The sequence below is a fragment of the Hyla sarda genome, unplaced genomic scaffold (assembly GCF_029499605.1).
Source record: "Hyla sarda isolate aHylSar1 unplaced genomic scaffold, aHylSar1.hap1 scaffold_969, whole genome shotgun sequence".
Classification (NCBI taxonomy): domain Eukaryota; kingdom Metazoa; phylum Chordata; class Amphibia; order Anura; family Hylidae; genus Hyla; species Hyla sarda.
Window position 1 is genome coordinate 77,124 of NW_026610999.1, and position 17,860 is coordinate 94,983.

At 46.4% G+C, this 17,860-nt stretch overlaps 6 non-coding genes and 2 pseudogenes across 6 annotated transcripts; all 8 read right to left on the reverse strand.

The window, feature by feature from the left end:
* Positions 1-1,742: 1,742 nt before the first annotated feature.
* On the reverse strand, positions 1,743-1,933 carry LOC130351332 (U2 spliceosomal RNA). The gene has a single exon (XR_008888062.1). It is a non-coding gene; the product is annotated as a U2 spliceosomal RNA (small nuclear RNA).
* Positions 1,934-4,012: 2,079 nt separating this feature from the next.
* On the reverse strand, positions 4,013-4,203 carry LOC130351333 (U2 spliceosomal RNA). Its single transcript, XR_008888063.1, has one exon. It is a non-coding gene; the product is annotated as a U2 spliceosomal RNA (small nuclear RNA).
* Positions 4,204-6,250: 2,047 nt separating this feature from the next.
* Positions 6,251-6,441, reverse strand: LOC130351354 (U2 spliceosomal RNA). Its single transcript, XR_008888082.1, has one exon. It is a non-coding gene; the product is annotated as a U2 spliceosomal RNA (small nuclear RNA).
* A 2,093-nt stretch (positions 6,442-8,534) lies between these two features.
* LOC130351335 (U2 spliceosomal RNA) lies at positions 8,535-8,725 on the reverse strand. Its single transcript, XR_008888065.1, has one exon. It is a non-coding gene; the product is annotated as a U2 spliceosomal RNA (small nuclear RNA).
* A 2,089-nt stretch (positions 8,726-10,814) lies between these two features.
* Positions 10,815-11,005, reverse strand: LOC130351337 (U2 spliceosomal RNA). Its single transcript, XR_008888066.1, has one exon. It is a non-coding gene; the product is annotated as a U2 spliceosomal RNA (small nuclear RNA).
* Positions 11,006-13,098: 2,093 nt separating this feature from the next.
* On the reverse strand, positions 13,099-13,289 carry LOC130351338 (U2 spliceosomal RNA). The gene has a single exon (XR_008888067.1). It is a non-coding gene; the product is annotated as a U2 spliceosomal RNA (small nuclear RNA).
* A 2,091-nt stretch (positions 13,290-15,380) lies between these two features.
* On the reverse strand, positions 15,381-15,560 carry LOC130351361 (U2 spliceosomal RNA; annotated as a pseudogene).
* A 687-nt stretch (positions 15,561-16,247) lies between these two features.
* LOC130351310 (U2 spliceosomal RNA) lies at positions 16,248-16,407 on the reverse strand (annotated as a pseudogene).
* Positions 16,408-17,860: the final 1,453 nt, after the last annotated feature.

A 17,860-nucleotide genomic window follows, 5' to 3' on the forward strand; every position in this document is an offset into this window, starting at 1 on the left:
CTTGGCTGTCCCCAAACGGTATCAAACCAACACCCACGGGAAGCTGTAAGCATAGAGGACATGCCTGCACCCCATTGGACTTACCTGTGTGGGTTAAATCCGGGTTATTTGACAACCTATGGCGGTGATGGTTCTGCTCAGGCAGAGCAGTGCTGATGCTCCTCATAAAGCTGTCGCTGCTGTGAAGGTTCTAGGTGACATCACAAATCCCTTTGGTTACATACACAACAAAGCTGGGTTGTTGTTGTTTACACTCTGCAAGGCCTGTGGAAGTGAGTGACATCATAGCACTGTAGTTCTGAGGGTTCAAGATGGATGCAACAATCTCCTGTTGCTTCTATGAAGGCCGTAATAGACGACATCACCAAACAGCTCCATAGTCACATACACAGCAAAGGAGAGATGTTGTTTACACCTAGTGATGTCAGTGGTATTGAGTGACATCACAGCACAGTGATAAGGCTCCTGGGCCTGGACACAGCAGCGGCTGCAATATCTCAACGGAGAATACGTTTATATCTATGTGTGTGTGTGCGCATATATATATATATATATATATATATATATATATATATATATATATTTCTCCGCCGAAATCACTTTTAAACCCATTTCCACCTTTTTTTCCCTTCTCTTCCTCTTACTTTTTTTTCACGTTTTTTTACGTTTTTCTCCTTTTCGCCTCTTTTCTGGGCGTATTATTCTTCTTTTTCTTCTTTTTTTTCGTCTAATGCATACCCCATCAGTGCAGCAATGCTTATTCAATACCGCCAGCAGATGGAGACACTGGGGGATAATTTTCTAAGGATTTATACTGATTTTTCCTGTCTGAATTTGTCGCACAGAAAGTTGCAGGCCAAATATGTGTGACATTTCTGCGACTTTAGCTTCTAGAGCATTTTTACAACATTATACATAGGTGCTGAATACATAAAAAGCGACTGTTCAGCGACAGACAAGTCGCATCGGCTGAAAGTAGGCCAGAATGTCAGTCCATGTTGGAGCAGGTTTAGATACAGTCTAAAGCATAGATCTCAAAGTCTGTGCACAGAATTTAGCAAGGGCCTCGCACCTTCTGATGCATCAGGTAGGTGCACAATAGCATAGCCTAACCCTCTGTACTTTGGTCTATATTGATGCGGGACATAGACAGCCAGCTGATGACCAATCCATTAGTGCAATGGATGGCTGGAAGCATTTGTCTTTGCCTTTGCAATACCACAGAAGCAATGCATGGTCAATGTACAGCAATGACACACCTGTGTGAACAGCCAGGAGACCCCCCCCCATGTTATGTTACATAGTTACATAGTTAGTACGGTCGAAAAAAGACATATGTCCATCACGTTCAACCAGGGAATTAAGGGGTAGGGGTGTGGCGCGATATTGGGGAAGGGATGAGATTTTATATTTCTTCATAAGCATTAATCTTATTTTGTCAATTAGGAACATTCAGCACCCACCCGCTATCAAGGCAGCTGCCTATCATGTCATGCCCTACCTGCACAGGTGTGCTGGCTACTCAAATGATCCAATTAAGGAGGCCATTTAGTCAGCAGCAGCAGAAGTCCTGTGCCTGGACGCTCCAACAGGGGCCAGACACAAGCAGAAGCAGAAGCAGCAGCAGCACCACCTTTTGTTTTTTGGCTGCAGCAGCAGCAAGGCCCACAGGGCTGGCTAGCTGGCTAGCCAGCAAGCAGGTAGCAATGAAAGTAGGAATCTTTCTTTTTAACCCTGTAAGGGGGTGGTGCACTGTACCCGAAGATACTGCCATATCGGGTCAATGCATAGGGCGACGGAAGCAAGCTTCGAAATCGGCCCCCGTTCTCAAAAATCCATTTAATATATGGTCCCCAGATAGGGGACGTATCAGATATTAAACTGATAAGAACAGATACTACACTTGATCTTAGCCAAAAGGCCGAGAAGCGATAACCGTGAAAGGGGCGGGCCCAACAAGGTCCCCTTCATGGGCACTATCACTGCTTGCTGTCAGGGAGGCTGCCAGACAATTTTCCATGCACACTCTGGGCTGGGGGGCAGTCAACCACCAGTACACACAGCAGAACCTAAACCCATACCATTATTGCTAAGCAGCAAGACAGGGGCCCATTGCACTCCCACGGGGCCTTTTTAAATGCAATCCATAACCCGGATTTGCCAGGAACCCTTCTTACTCCTCCTACTTGCATGTGACACTGGGCTTAGGATCTGCATAGGAAACACACACACAAGCACACACCTACCTTTGTTGCCTGCAGATGCCTCCTTGGCTGTCCCCAAACGGTATCAAACCAACACCCACGGGAAGCTGTAAGCATAGAGGACATGCCTGCACCCCATTGGACTTACCTGTGTGGGTTAAATCCGGGTTATTTGACAACCTATGGCGGTGATGGTTCTGCTCAGGCAGAGCAGTGCTGATGCTCCTCATAAAGCTGTCGCTGCTGTGAAGGTTCTAGGTGACATCACAAATCCCTTTGGTTACATACACAACAAAGCTGGGTTGTTGTTGTTTACACTCTGCAAGGCCTGTGGAAGTGAGTGACATCATAGCACTGTAGTTCTGAGGGTTCAAGATGGATGCAACAATCTCCTGTTGCTTCTATGAAGGCCGTAATAGACGACATCACCAAACAGCTCCATAGTCACATACACAGCAAAGGAGAGATGTTGTTTACACCTAGTGATGTCAGTGGTATTGAGTGACATCACAGCACAGTGCTAAGGCTCCTGGGCCTGGACACAGCAGCGGCTGCAATATCTCAACGGAGAATACGTTTATATCTATGTGTGTGTGTGCGCATATATATATATATATATATATATATATATATATATATATATATTTCTCCGCCGAAATCACTTTTAAACCCATTTCCACCTTTTTTTCCCTTCTCTTCCTCTTACTTTTTTTTCACGTTTTTTTACGTTTTTCTCCTTTTCGCCTCTTTTCTGGGCGTATTATTCTTCTTTTTCTTCTTTTTTTTCGTCTAATGCATACCCCATCAGTGCAGCAATGCTTATTCAATACCGCCAGCAGATGGAGACACTGGGGGATAATTTTCTAAGGATTTATACTGATTTTTCCTGTCTGAATTTGTCGCACAGAAAGTTGCAGGCCAAATATGTGTGACATTTCTGCGACTTTAGCTTCTAGAGCATTTTTACAACATTATACATAGGTGCTGAATACATAAAAAGCGACTGTTCAGCGACAGACAAGTCGCATCGGCTGAAAGTAGGCCAGAATGTCAGTCCATGTTGGAGCAGGTTTAGATACAGTCTAAAGCATAGATCTCAAAGTCTGTGCACAGAATTTAGCAAGGGCCTCGCACCTTCTGATGCATCAGGTAGGTGCACAATAGCATAGCCTAACCCTCTGTACTTTGGTCTATATTGATGCGGGACATAGACAGCCAGCTGATGACCAATCCATTAGTGCAATGGATGGCTGGAAGCATTTGTCTTTGCCTTTGCAATACCACAGAAGCAATGCATGGTCAATGTACAGCAATGACACACCTGTGTGAACAGCCAGGAGACCCCCCCCCCCCCATGTTATGTTACATAGTTACATAGTTAGTACGGTCGAAAAAAGACATATGTCCATCACGTTCAACCAGGGAATTAAGGGGTAGGGGTGTGGCGCGATATTGGGGAAGGGATGAGATTTTATATTTCTTCATAAGCATTAATCTTATTTTGTCAATTAGGAACATTCAGCACCCACCCGCTATCAAGGCAGCTGCCTATCATGTCATGCCCTACCTGCACAGGTGTGCTGGCTACTCAAATGATCCAATTAAGGAGGCCATTTAGTCAGCAGCAGCAGAAGTCCTGTGCCTGGACACTCCAACAGGGGCCAGACACAAGCAGAAGCAGAAGCAGCAGAAGCACCACCTTTTGTTTTTTGGCTGCAGCAGCAGCAAGGCCCACAGGGCTGGCTAGCTGGCTAGCCAGCAAGCAGGTAGCAATGAAAGTAGGAATCTTTCTTTTTAACCCTGTAAGGGGGTGGTGCACTGTACCCGAAGATACTGCCATATCGGGTCAATGCATAGGGCGACGGAAGCAAGCTTCGAAATCGGCCCCCGTTCTCAAAAATCCATTTAATATATGGTCCCCAGATAGGGGACGTATCAGATATTAAACTGATAAGAACAGATACTACACTTGATCTTAGCCAAAAGGCCGAGAAGCGATAACCGTGAAAGGGGCGGGCCCAACAAGGTCCCCTTCATGGGCACTATCACTGCTTGCTGTCAGGGAGGCTGCCAGACAATTTTCCATGCACACTCTGGGCTGGGGGGCAGTCAACCACCAGTACACACAGCAGAACCTAAACCCATACCATTATTGCTAAGCAGCAAGACAGGGGCCCATTGCACTCCCACGGGGCCTTTTTAAATGCAATCCATAACCCGGATTTGCCAGGAACCCTTCTTACTCCTCCTACTTGCATGTGACACTGGGCTTAGGATCTGCATAGGAAACACACACACAAGCACACACCTACCTTTGTTGCCTGCAGATGCCTCCTTGGCTGTCCCCAAACGGTATCAAACCAACACCCACGGGAAGCTGTAAGCATAGAGGACATGCCTGCACCCCATTGGACTTACCTGTGTGGGTTAAATCCGGGTTATTTGACAACCTATGGCGGTGATGGTTCTGCTCAGGCAGAGCAGTGCTGATGCTCCTCATAAAGCTGTCGCTGCTGTGAAGGTTCTAGGTGACATCACAAATCCCTTTGGTTACATACACAACAAAGCTGGGTTGTTGTTGTTTACACTCTGCAAGGCCTGTGGAAGTGAGTGACATCATAGCACTGTAGTTCTGAGGGTTCAAGATGGATGCAACAATCTCCTGTTGCTTCTATGAAGGCCGTAATAGACGACATCACCAAACAGCTCCATAGTCACATACACAGCAAAGGAGAGATGTTGTTTACACCTAGTGATGTCAGTGGTATTGAGTGACATCACAGCACAGTGCTAAGGCTCCTGGGCCTGGACACAGCAGCGGCTGCAATATCTCAACGGAGAATACGTTTATATCTATGTGTGTGTGTGCGCATATATATATATATATATATATATATATATATATATATATATATTTCTCCGCCGAAATCACTTTTAAACCCATTTCCACCTTTTTTTCCCTTCTCTTCCTCTTACTTTTTTTTCACGTTTTTTTACGTTTTTCTCCTTTTCGCCTCTTTTCTGGGCGTATTATTCTTCTTTTTCTTCTTTTTTTTCGTCTAATGCATACCCCATCAGTGCAGCAATGCTTATTCAATACCGCCAGCAGATGGAGACACTGGGGGATAATTTTCTAAGGATTTATACTGATTTTTCCTGTCTGAATTTGTCGCACAGAAAGTTGCAGGCCAAATATGTGTGACATTTCTGCGACTTTAGCTTCTAGAGCATTTTTACAACATTATACATAGGTGCTGAATACATAAAAAGCGACTGTTCAGCGACAGACAAGTCGCATCGGCTGAAAGTAGGCCAGAATGTCAGTCCATGTTGGAGCAGGTTTAGATACAGTCTAAAGCATAGATCTCAAAGTCTGTGCACAGAATTTAGCAAGGGCCTCGCACCTTCTGATGCATCAGGTAGGTGCACAATAGCATAGCCTAACCCTCTGTACTTTGGTCTATATTGATGCGGGACATAGACAGCCAGCTGATGACCAATCCATTAGTGCAATGGATGGCTGGAAGCATTTGTCTTTGCCTTTGCAATACCACAGAAGCAATGCATGGTCAATGTACAGCAATGACACACCTGTGTGAACAGCCAGGAGACCCCCCCCCCCCCCCCCATATGTCCATCACGTTCAACCAGGGAATTAAGGGGTAGGGGTGTGGCGCGATATTGGGGAAGGGATGAGATTTTATATTTCTTCATAAGCATTAATCTTATTTTGTCAATTAGGAACATTCAGCACCCACCCGCTATCAAGGCAGCTGCCTATCATGTCATGCCCTACCTGCACAGGTGTGCTGGCTACTCAAATGATCCAATTAAGGAGGCCATTTAGTCAGCAGCAGCAGAAGTCCTGTGCCTGGACGCTCCAACAGGGGCCAGACACAAGCAGAAGCAGAAGCAGCAGAAGCAGCAGCAGCACCACCTTTTGTTTTTTGGCTGCAGCAGCAGCAAGGCCCACAGGGCTGGCTAGCTGGCTAGCCAGCAAGCAGGTAGCAATGAAAGTAGGAATCTTTCTTTTTAACCCTGTAAGGGGGTGGTGCACTGTACCCGAAGATACTGCCATATCGGGTCAATGCATAGGGCGACGGAAGCAAGCTTCGAAATCGGCCCCCGTTCTCAAAAATCCATTTAATATATGGTCCCCAGATAGGGGACGTATCAGATATTAAACTGATAAGAACAGATACTACACTTGATCTTAGCCAAAAGGCCGAGCAGCGATAACCGTGAAAGGGGCGGGCCCAACAAGGTCCCCTTCATGGGCACTATCACTGCTTGCTGTCAGGGAGGCTGCCAGACAATTTTCCATGCACACTCTGGGCTGGGGGGCAGTCAACCACCAGTACACACAGCAGAACCTAAACCCATACCATTATTGCTAAGCAGCAAGACAGGGGCCCATTGCACTCCCACGGGGCCTTTTTAAATGCAATCCATAACCCGGATTTGCCAGGAACCCTTCTTACTCCTCCTACTTGCATGTGACACTGGGCTTAGGATCTGCATAGGAAACACACACACAAGCACACACCTACCTTTGTTGCCTGCAGATGCCTCCTTGGCTGTCCCCAAACGGTATCAAACCAACACCCACGGGAAGCTGTAAGCATAGAGGACATGCCTGCACCCCATTGGACTTACCTGTGTGGGTTAAATCCGGGTTATTTGACAACCTATGGCGGTGATGGTTCTGCTCAGGCAGAGCAGTGCTGATGCTCCTCATAAAGCTGTCGCTGCTGTGAAGGTTCTAGGTGACATCACAAATCCCTTTGGTTACATACACAACAAAGCTGGGTTGTTGTTGTTTACACTCTGCAAGGCCTGTGGAAGTGAGTGACATCATAGCACTGTAGTTCTGAGGGTTCAAGATGGATGCAACAATCTCCTGTTGCTTCTATGAAGGCCGTAATAGACGACATCACCAAACAGCTCCATAGTCACATACACAGCAAAGGAGAGATGTTGTTTACACCTAGTGATGTCAGTGGTATTGAGTGACATCACAGCACAGTGCTAAGGCTCCTGGGCCTGGACACAGCAGCGGCTGCAATATCTCAACGGAGAATACGTTTATATCTATGTGTGTGTGTGCGCATATATATATATATATATATATATATATATATATATATATATATTTCTCCGCCGAAATCACTTTTAAACCCATTTCCACCTTTTTTTCCCTTCTCTTCCTCTTACTTTTTTTTCACGTTTTTTTACGTTTTTCTCCTTTTCGCCTCTTTTCTGGGCGTATTATTCTTCTTTTTCTTCTTTTTTTTCGTCTAATGCATACCCCATCAGTGCAGCAATGCTTATTCAATACCGCCAGCAGATGGAGACACTGGGGGATAATTTTCTAAGGATTTATACTGATTTTTCCTGTCTGAATTTGTCGCACAGAAAGTTGCAGGCCAAATATGTGTGACATTTCTGCGACTTTAGCTTCTAGAGCATTTTTACAACATTATACATAGGTGCTGAATACATAAAAAGCGACTGTTCAGCGACAGACAAGTCGCATCGGCTGAAAGTAGGCCAGAATGTCAGTCCATGTTGGAGCAGGTTTAGATACAGTCTAAAGCATAGATCTCAAAGTCTGTGCACAGAATTTAGCAAGGGCCTCGCACCTTCTGATGCATCAGGTAGGTGCACAATAGCATAGCCTAACCCTCTGTACTTTGGTCTATATTGATGCGGGACATAGACAGCCAGCTGATGACCAATCCATTAGTGCAATGGATGGCTGGAAGCATTTGTCTTTGCCTTTGCAATACCACAGAAGCAATGCATGGTCAATGTACAGCAATGACACACCTGTGTGAACAGCCAGGAGACCCCCCCCCCCCCCCCCCATGTTATGTTACATAGTTACATAGTTAGTACGGTCGAAAAAAGACATATGTCCATCACGTTCAACCAGGGAATTAAGGGGTAGGGGTGTGGCGCGATATTGGGGAAGGGATGAGATTTTATATTTCTTCATAAGCATTAATCTTATTTTGTCAATTAGGAACATTCAGCACCCACCCGCTATCAAGGCAGCTGCCTATCATGTCATGCCCTACCTGCACAGGTGTGCTGGCTACTCAAATGATCCAATTAAGGAGGCCATTTAGTCAGCAGCAGCAGAAGTCCTGTGCCTGGACGCTCCAACAGGGGCCAGACACAAGCAGAAGCAGAAGCAGCAGAAGCAGCAGCAGCACCACCTTTTGTTTTTTGGCTGCAGCAGCAGCAAGGCCCACAGGGCTGGCTAGCTGGCTAGCCAGCAAGCAGGTAGCAATGAAAGTAGGAATCTTTCTTTTTAACCCTGTAAGGGGGTGGTGCACTGTACCCGAAGATACTGCCATATCGGGTCAATGCATAGGGCGACGGAAGCAAGCTTCGAAATCGGCCCCCGTTCTCAAAAATCCATTTAATATATGGTCCCCAGATAGGGGACGTATCAGATATTAAACTGATAAGAACAGATACTACACTTGATCTTAGCCAAAAGGCCGAGAAGCGATAACCGTGAAAGGGGCGGGCCCAACAAGGTCCCCTTCATGGGCACTATCACTGCTTGCTGTCAGGGAGGCTGCCAGACAATTTTCCATGCACACTCTGGGCTGGGGGGCAGTCAACCACCAGTACACACAGCAGAACCTAAACCCATACCATTATTGCTAAGCAGCAAGACAGGGGCCCATTGCACTCCCACGGGGCCTTTTTAAATGCAATCCATAACCCGGATTTGCCAGGAACCCTTCTTACTCCTCCTACTTGCATGTGACACTGGGCTTAGGATCTGCATAGGAAACACACACACAAGCACACACCTACCTTTGTTGCCTGCAGATGCCTCCTTGGCTGTCCCCAAACGGTATCAAACCAACACCCACGGGAAGCTGTAAGCATAGAGGACATGCCTGCACCCCATTGGACTTACCTGTGTGGGTTAAATCCGGGTTATTTGACAACCTATGGCGGTGATGGTTCTGCTCAGGCAGAGCAGTGCTGATGCTCCTCATAAAGCTGTCGCTGCTGTGAAGGTTCTAGGTGACATCACAAATCCCTTTGGTTACATACACAACAAAGCTGGGTTGTTGTTGTTTACACTCTGCAAGGCCTGTGGAAGTGAGTGACATCATAGCACTGTAGTTCTGAGGGTTCAAGATGGATGCAACAATCTCCTGTTGCTTCTATGAAGGCCGTAATAGACGACATCACCAAACAGCTCCATAGTCACATACACAGCAAAGGAGAGATGTTGTTTACACCTAGTGATGTCAGTGGTATTGAGTGACATCACAGCACAGTGCTAAGGCTCCTGGGCCTGGACACAGCAGCGGCTGCAATATCTCAACGGAGAATACGTTTATATCTATGTGTGTGTGTGCGCATATATATATATATATATATATATATATATATATATATATATATATTCTCCGCCGAAATCACTTTTAAACCCATTTCCACCTTTTTTTCCCTTCTCTTCCTCTTACTTTTTTTTCACGTTTTTTTACGTTTTTCTCCTTTTCGCCTCTTTTCTGGGCGTATTATTCTTCTTTTTCTTCTTTTTTTTCGTCTAATGCATACCCCATCAGTGCAGCAATGCTTATTCAATACCGCCAGCAGATGGAGACACTGGGGGATAATTTTCTAAGGATTTATACTGATTTTTCCTGTCTGAATTTGTCGCACAGAAAGTTGCAGGCCAAATATGTGTGACATTTCTGCGACTTTAGCTTCTAGAGCATTTTTACAACATTATACATAGGTGCTGAATACATAAAAAGCGACTGTTCAGCGACAGACAAGTCGCATCGGCTGAAAGTAGGCCAGAATGTCAGTCCATGTTGGAGCAGGTTTAGATACAGTCTAAAGCATAGATCTCAAAGTCTGTGCACAGAATTTAGCAAGGGCCTCGCACCTTCTGATGCATCAGGTAGGTGCACAATAGCATAGCCTAACCCTCTGTACTTTGGTCTATATTGATGCGGGACATAGACAGCCAGCTGATGACCAATCCATTAGTGCAATGGATGGCTGGAAGCATTTGTCTTTGCCTTTGCAATACCACAGAAGCAATGCATGGTCAATGTACAGCAATGACACACCTGTGTGAACAGCCAGGAGACCCCCCCCCCCCCATGTTATGTTACATAGTTACATAGTTAGTACGGTCGAAAAAAGACATATGTCCATCACGTTCAACCAGGGAATTAAGGGGTAGGGGTGTGGCGCGATATTGGGGAAGGGATGAGATTTTATATTTCTTCATAAGCATTAATCTTATTTTGTCAATTAGGAACATTCAGCACCCACCCGCTATCAAGGCAGCTGCCTATCATGTCATGCCCTACCTGCACAGGTGTGCTGGCTACTCAAATGATCCAATTAAGGAGGCCATTTAGTCAGCAGCAGCAGAAGTCCTGTGCCTGGACGCTCCAACAGGGGCCAGACACAAGCAGAAGCAGAAGCAGCAGAAGCAGCAGCAGCACCACCTTTTGTTTTTTGGCTGCAGCAGCAGCAAGGCCCACAGGGCTGGCTAGCTGGCTAGCCAGCAAGCAGGTAGCAATGAAAGTAGGAATCTTTCTTTTTAACCCTGTAAGGGGGTGGTGCACTGTACCCGAAGATACTGCCATATCGGGTCAATGCATAGGGCGACGGAAGCAAGCTTCGAAATCGGCCCCCGTTCTCAAAAATCCATTTAATATATGGTCCCCAGATAGGGGACGTATCAGATATTAAACTGATAAGAACAGATACTACACTTGATCTTAGCCAAAAGGCCGAGAAGCGATAACCGTGAAAGGGGCGGGCCCAACAAGGTCCCCTTCATGGGCACTATCACTGCTTGCTGTCAGGGAGGCTGCCAGACAATTTTCCATGCACACTCTGGGCTGGGGGGCAGTCAACCACCAGTACACACAGCAGAACCTAAACCCATACCATTATTGCTAAGCAGCAAGACAGGGGCCCATTGCACTCCCACGGGGCCTTTTTAAATGCAATCCATAACCCGGATTTGCCAGGAACCCTTCTTACTCCTCCTACTTGCATGTGACACTGGGCTTAGGATCTGCATAGGAAACACACACACAAGCACACACCTACCTTTGTTGCCTGCAGATGCCTCCTTGGCTGTCCCCAAACGGTATCAAACCAACACCCACGGGAAGCTGTAAGCATAGAGGACATGCCTGCACCCCATTGGACTTACCTGTGTGGGTTAAATCCGGGTTATTTGACAACCTATGGCGGTGATGGTTCTGCTCAGGCAGAGCAGTGCTGATGCTCCTCATAAAGCTGTCGCTGCTGTGAAGGTTCTAGGTGACATCACAAATCCCTTTGGTTACATACACAACAAAGCTGGGTTGTTGTTGTTTACACTCTGCAAGGCCTGTGGAAGTGAGTGACATCATAGCACTGTAGTTCTGAGGGTTCAAGATGGATGCAACAATCTCCTGTTGCTTCTATGAAGGCCGTAATAGACGACATCACCAAACAGCTCCATAGTCACATACACAGCAAAGGAGAGATGTTGTTTACACCTAGTGATGTCAGTGGTATTGAGTGACATCACAGCACAGTGCTAAGGCTCCTGGGCCTGGACACAGCAGCGGCTGCAATATCTCAACGGAGAATACGTTTATATCTATGTGTGTGTGTGTGCGCATATATATATATATATATATATATATATATATATATATATATATTTCTCCGCCGAAATCACTTTTAAACCCATTTCCACCTTTTTTTCCCTTCTCTTCCTCTTACTTTTTTTTCACGTTTTTTTACGTTTTTCTCCTTTTCGCCTCTTTTCTGGGCGTATTATTCTTCTTTTTCTTCTTTTTTTTCGTCTAATGCATACCCCATCAGTGCAGCAATGCTTATTCAATACCGCCAGCAGATGGAGACACTGGGGGATAATTTTCTAAGGATTTATACTGATTTTTCCTGTCTGAATTTGTCGCACAGAAAGTTGCAGGCCAAATATGTGTGACATTTCTGCGACTTTAGCTTCTAGAGCATTTTTACAACATTATACATAGGTGCTGAATACATAAAAAGCGACTGTTCAGCGACAGACAAGTCGCATCGGCTGAAAGTAGGCCAGAATGTCAGTCCATGTTGGAGCAGGTTTAGATACAGTCTAAAGCATAGATCTCAAAGTCTGTGCACAGAATTTAGCAAGGGCCTCGCACCTTCTGATGCATCAGGTAGGTGCACAATAGCATAGCCTAACCCTCTGTACTTTGGTCTATATTGATGCGGGACATAGACAGCCAGCTGATGACCAATCCATTAGTGCAATGGATGGCTGGAAGCATTTGTCTTTGCCTTTGCAATACCACAGAAGCAATGCATGGTCAATGTACAGCAATGACACACCTGTGTGAACAGCCAGGAGACCCCCCCCCCCCCCCCATGTTATGTTACATAGTTACATAGTTAGTACGGTCGAAAAAAGACATATGTCCATCACGTTCAACCAGGGAATTAAGGGGTAGGGGTGTGGCGCGATATTGGGGAAGGGATGAGATTTTATATTTCTTCATAAGCATTAATCTTATTTTGTCAATTAGGAACATTCAGCACCCACCCGCTATCAAGGCAGCTGCCTATCATGTCATGCCCTACCTGCACAGGTGTGCTGGCTACTCAAATGATCCAATTAAGGAGGCCATTTAGTCAGCAGCAGCAGAAGTCCTGTGCCTGGACGCTCCAACAGGGGCCAGACACAAGCAGAAGCAGAAGCAGCAGAAGCAGCAGCAGCACCACCTTTTGTTTTTTGGCTGCAGCAGCAGCAAGGCCCACAGGGCTGGCTAGCTGGCTAGCCAGCAAGCAGGTAGCAATGAAAGTAGGAATCTTTCTTTTTAACCCTGTAAGGGGGTGGTGCACTGTACCCGAAGATACTGCCATATCGGGTCAATGCATAGGGCGACGGAAGCAAGCTTCGAAATCGGCCCCCGTTCTCAAAAATCCATTTAATATATGGTCCCCAGATAGGGGACGTATCAGATATTAAACTGATAAGAACAGATACTACACTTGATCTTAGCCAAAAGGCCGAGAAGCGATAACCGTGAAAGGGGCGGGCCCAACAAGGTCCCCTTCATGGGCACTATCACTGCTTGCTGTCAGGGAGGCTGCCAGACAATTTTCCATGCACACTCTGGGCTGGGGGGCAGTCAACCACCAGTACACACAGCAGAACCTAAACCCATACCATTATTGCTAAGCAGCAAGACAGGGGCCCATTGCACTCCCACGGGGCCTTTTTAAATGCAATCCATAACCCGGATTTGCCAGGAACCCTTCTTACTCCTCCTACTTGCATGTGACACTGGGCTTAGGATCTGCATAGGAAACACACACACAAGCACACACCTACCTTTGTTGCCTGCAGATGCCTCCTTGGCTGTCCCCAAACGGTATCAAACCAACACCCACGGGAAGCTGTAAGCATAGAGGACATGCCTGCACCCCATTGGACTTACCTGTGTGGGTTAAATCCGGGTTATTTGACAACCTATGGCGGTGATGGTTCTGCTCAGGCAGAGCAGTGCTGATGCTCCTCATAAAGCTGTCGCTGCTGTGAAGGTTCTAGGTGACATCACAAATCCCTTTGGTTACATACACAACAAAGCTGGGTTGTTGTTGTTTACACTCTGCAAGGCCTGTGGAAGTGAGTGACATCATAGCACTGTAGTTCTGAGGGTTCAAGATGGATGCAACAATCTCCTGTTGCTTCTATGAAGGCCGTAATAGACGACATCACCAAACAGCTCCATAGTCACATACACAGCAAAGGAGAGATGTTGTTTACACCTAGTGATGTCAGTGGTATTGAGTGACATCACAGCACAGTGCTAAGGCTCCTGGGCCTGGACACAGCAGCGGCTGCAATATCTCAACGGAGAATACGTTTATATCTATGTGTGTGTGTGCGCATATATATATATATATATATATATATATATATATATATATATTTCTCCGCCGAAATCACTTTTAAACCCATTTCCACCTTTTTTTCCCTTCTCTTCCTCTTACTTTTTTTTCACGTTTTTTTACGTTTTTCTCCTTTTCGCCTCTTTTCTGGGCGTATTATTCTTCTTTTTCTTCTTTTTTTTCGTCTAATGCATACCCCATCAGTGCAGCAATGCTTATTCAATACCGCCAGCAGATGGAGACACTGGGGGATAATTTTCTAAGGATTTATACTGATTTTTCCTGTCTGAATTTGTCGCACAGAAAGTTGCAGGCCAAATATGTGTGACATTTCTGCGACTTTAGCTTCTAGAGCATTTTTACAACATTATACATAGGTGCTGAATACATAAAAAGCGACTGTTCAGCGACAGACAAGTCGCATCGGCTGAAAGTAGGCCAGAATGTCAGTCCATGTTGGAGCAGGTTTAGATACAGTCTAAAGCATAGATCTCAAAGTCTGTGCACAGAATTTAGCAAGGGCCTCGCACCTTCTGATGCATCAGGTAGGTGCACAATAGCATAGCCTAACCCTCTGTACTTTGGTCTATATTGATGCGGGACATAGACAGCCAGCTGATGACCAATCCATTAGTGCAATGGATGGCTGGAAGCATTTGTCTTTGCCTTTGCAATACCACAGAAGCAATGCATGGTCAATGTACAGCAATGACACACCTGTGTGAACAGCCAGGAGACCCCCCCCCCCCCCCCCCATGTTATGTTACATAGTTACATAGTTAGTACGGTCGAAAAAAGACATATGTCCATCACGTTCAACCAGGGAATTAAGGGGTAGGGGTGTGGCGCGATATTGGGGAAGGGATGAGATTTTATATTTCTTCATAAGCATTAATCTTATTTTGTCAATTAGGAACATTCAGCACCCACCCGCTATCAAGGCAGCTGCCTATCATGTCATGCCCTACCTGCACAGGTGTGCTGGCTACTCAAATGATCCAATTAAGGAGGCCATTTAGTCAGCAGCAGCAGAAGTCCTGTGCCTGGACGCTCCAACAGGGGCCAGACACAAGCAGAAGCAGAAGCAGCAGAAGCAGCAGCAGCACCACCTTTTGTTTTTTGGCTGCAGCAGCAGCAAGGCCCACAGGGCTGGCTAGCTGGCTAGCCAGCAAGCAGGTAGCAATGAAAGTAGGAATCTTTCTTTTTAACCCTGTAAGGGGGTGGTGCACTGTACCCGAAGATACTGCCATATCGGGTCAATGCATAGGGCGACGGAAGCAAGCTTCGAAATCGGCCCCCGTTCTCAAAAATCCATTTAATATATGGTCCCCAGATAGGGGACGTATCAGATATTAAACTGATAAGAACAGATTTCTTTATCTAAAGCCGAGGAACGTGCTTTCGATTCACCCAAAGTGCAAGAAAAAGTGCAAACGTGTTACACTAAAAAAACGTGCACAAAGGATGCGGTCTATCGCAAGCCCTTCTCCGATAGGAGAGAGGCCCCCCAACAAACCTTACCCTTCGCCTCCGGACCAAAAGGTACCTGCGAGGTTCCAGGTTCGATGTCCCTTTTCGCCGAAGAGCTACTAGGAGACCACAAATGCTCCCGGCATCCCCCTTGGCGTTAGCCAAGGTATCTGCCCGCAGAGCCGATTACGGTAGGTACCCTGCGAAGCAGGAGTACCCGGGGTGTTTGCAGGGAGGTGCGGAACCTAATGGCCACACACACCTCCCCTAGACCGCCAGGAGGGACACCCAGAAGGGCTACCGCATCCTGACAAATCCTGTGAACACACAACACGCAAAAAGTGACACAGTGAGACAAAAAATAAATAAATAAGTGAATGTGTGCAGATATACTGCCCGGACATCCGGCCGGATCTATAAAAATTTCTCTGATCCTAGCCAGAAGGCCGGGAATCAAGAGGTGAGTGCCACAAGGTGAAGAGATTATGGTGCCCGTGCTTCAACTCAGTGAGCCTATTCTCCCAGTGAGTTTCGGCACCTCGGGGTCACCACTCCCCGAGGCACAAAAGTACCTCGGCTCTAGACCCTCTCAGCCTCATGGCGAGACCCGGAGGGAACAGGTCACATCGGGGCAGCCGTCGAGCTGATTCCTCAGAACCAGCCCCGGAAAGCCCTGGTACACCTGCATCCTCCATGCAGCACCCATCCCCACCAGCATGAAAACTGATAAGAACAGATACTACACTTGATCTTAGCCAAAAGGCCGAGAAGCGATAACCGTGAAAGGGGCGGGCCCAACAAGGTCCCCTTCATGGGCACTATCACTGCTTGCTGTCAGGGAGGCTGCCAGACAATTTTCCATGCACACTCTGGGCTGGGGGGCAGTCAACCACCAGTACACACAGCAGAACCTAAACCCATACCATTATTGCTAAGCAGCAAGACAGGGGCCCATTGCACTCCCACGGGGCCTTTTTAAATGCAATCCATAACCCGGATTTGCCAGGAACCCTTCTTACTCCTCCTACTTGCATGTGACACTGGGCTTAGGATCTGCATAGGAAACACACACACAAGCACACACCTACCTTTGTTGCCTGCAGATGCCTCCTTGGCTGTCCCCAAACGGTATCAAACCAACACCCACGGGAAGCTGTAAGCATAGAGGACATGCCTGCACCCCATTGGACTTACCTGTGTGGGTTAAATCCGGGTTATTTGACAACCTATGGCGGTGATGGTTCTGCTCAGGCAGAGCAGTGCTGATGCTCCTCATAAAGCTGTCGCTGCTGTGAAGGTTCTAGGTGACATCACAAATCCCTTTGGTTACATACACAACAAAGCTGGGTTGTTGTTGTTTACACTCTGCAAGGCCTGTGGAAGTGAGTGACATCATAGCACTGTAGTTCTGAGGGTTCAAGATGGATGCAACAATCTCCTGTTGCTTCTATGAAGGCCGTAATAGACGACATCACCAAACAGCTCCATAGTCACATACACAGCAAAGGAGAGATGTTGTTTACACCTAGTGATGTCAGTGGTATTGAGTGACATCACAGCACAGTGCTAAGGCTCCTGGGCCTGGACACAGCAGCGGCTGCAATATCTCAACGGAGAATACGTTTATATCTATGTGTGTGTGTGCGCATATATATATATATATATATATATATATATATATATATATATATATATTTCTCCGCCGAAATCACTTTTAAACCCATTTCCACCTTTTTTTCCCTTCTCCTCCTCTTACTTTTTTTTCACGTTTTTTTACGTTTTTCTCCTTTTCGCCTCTTTTCTGGGCGTATTATTCTTCTTTTTCTTCTTTTTTTTCGTCTAATGCATACCCCATCAGTGCAGCAATGCTTATTCAATACCGCCAGCAGATGGAGACACTGGGGGATAATTTTCTAAGGATTTATACTGATTTTTCCTGTCTGAATTTGTCGCACAGAAAGTTGCAGGCCAAATATGTGTGACATTTCTGCGACTTTAGCTTCTAGAGCATTTTTACAACATTATACATAGGTGCTGAATACATAAAAAGCGACTGTTCAGCGACAGACAAGTCGCATCGGCTGAAAGTAGGCCAGAATGTCAGTCCATGTTGGAGCAGGTTTAGATACAGTCTAAAGCATAGATCTCAAAGTCTGTGCACAGAATTTAGCAAGGGCCTCGCACCTTCTGATGCATCAGGTAGGTGCACAATAGCATAGCCTAACCCT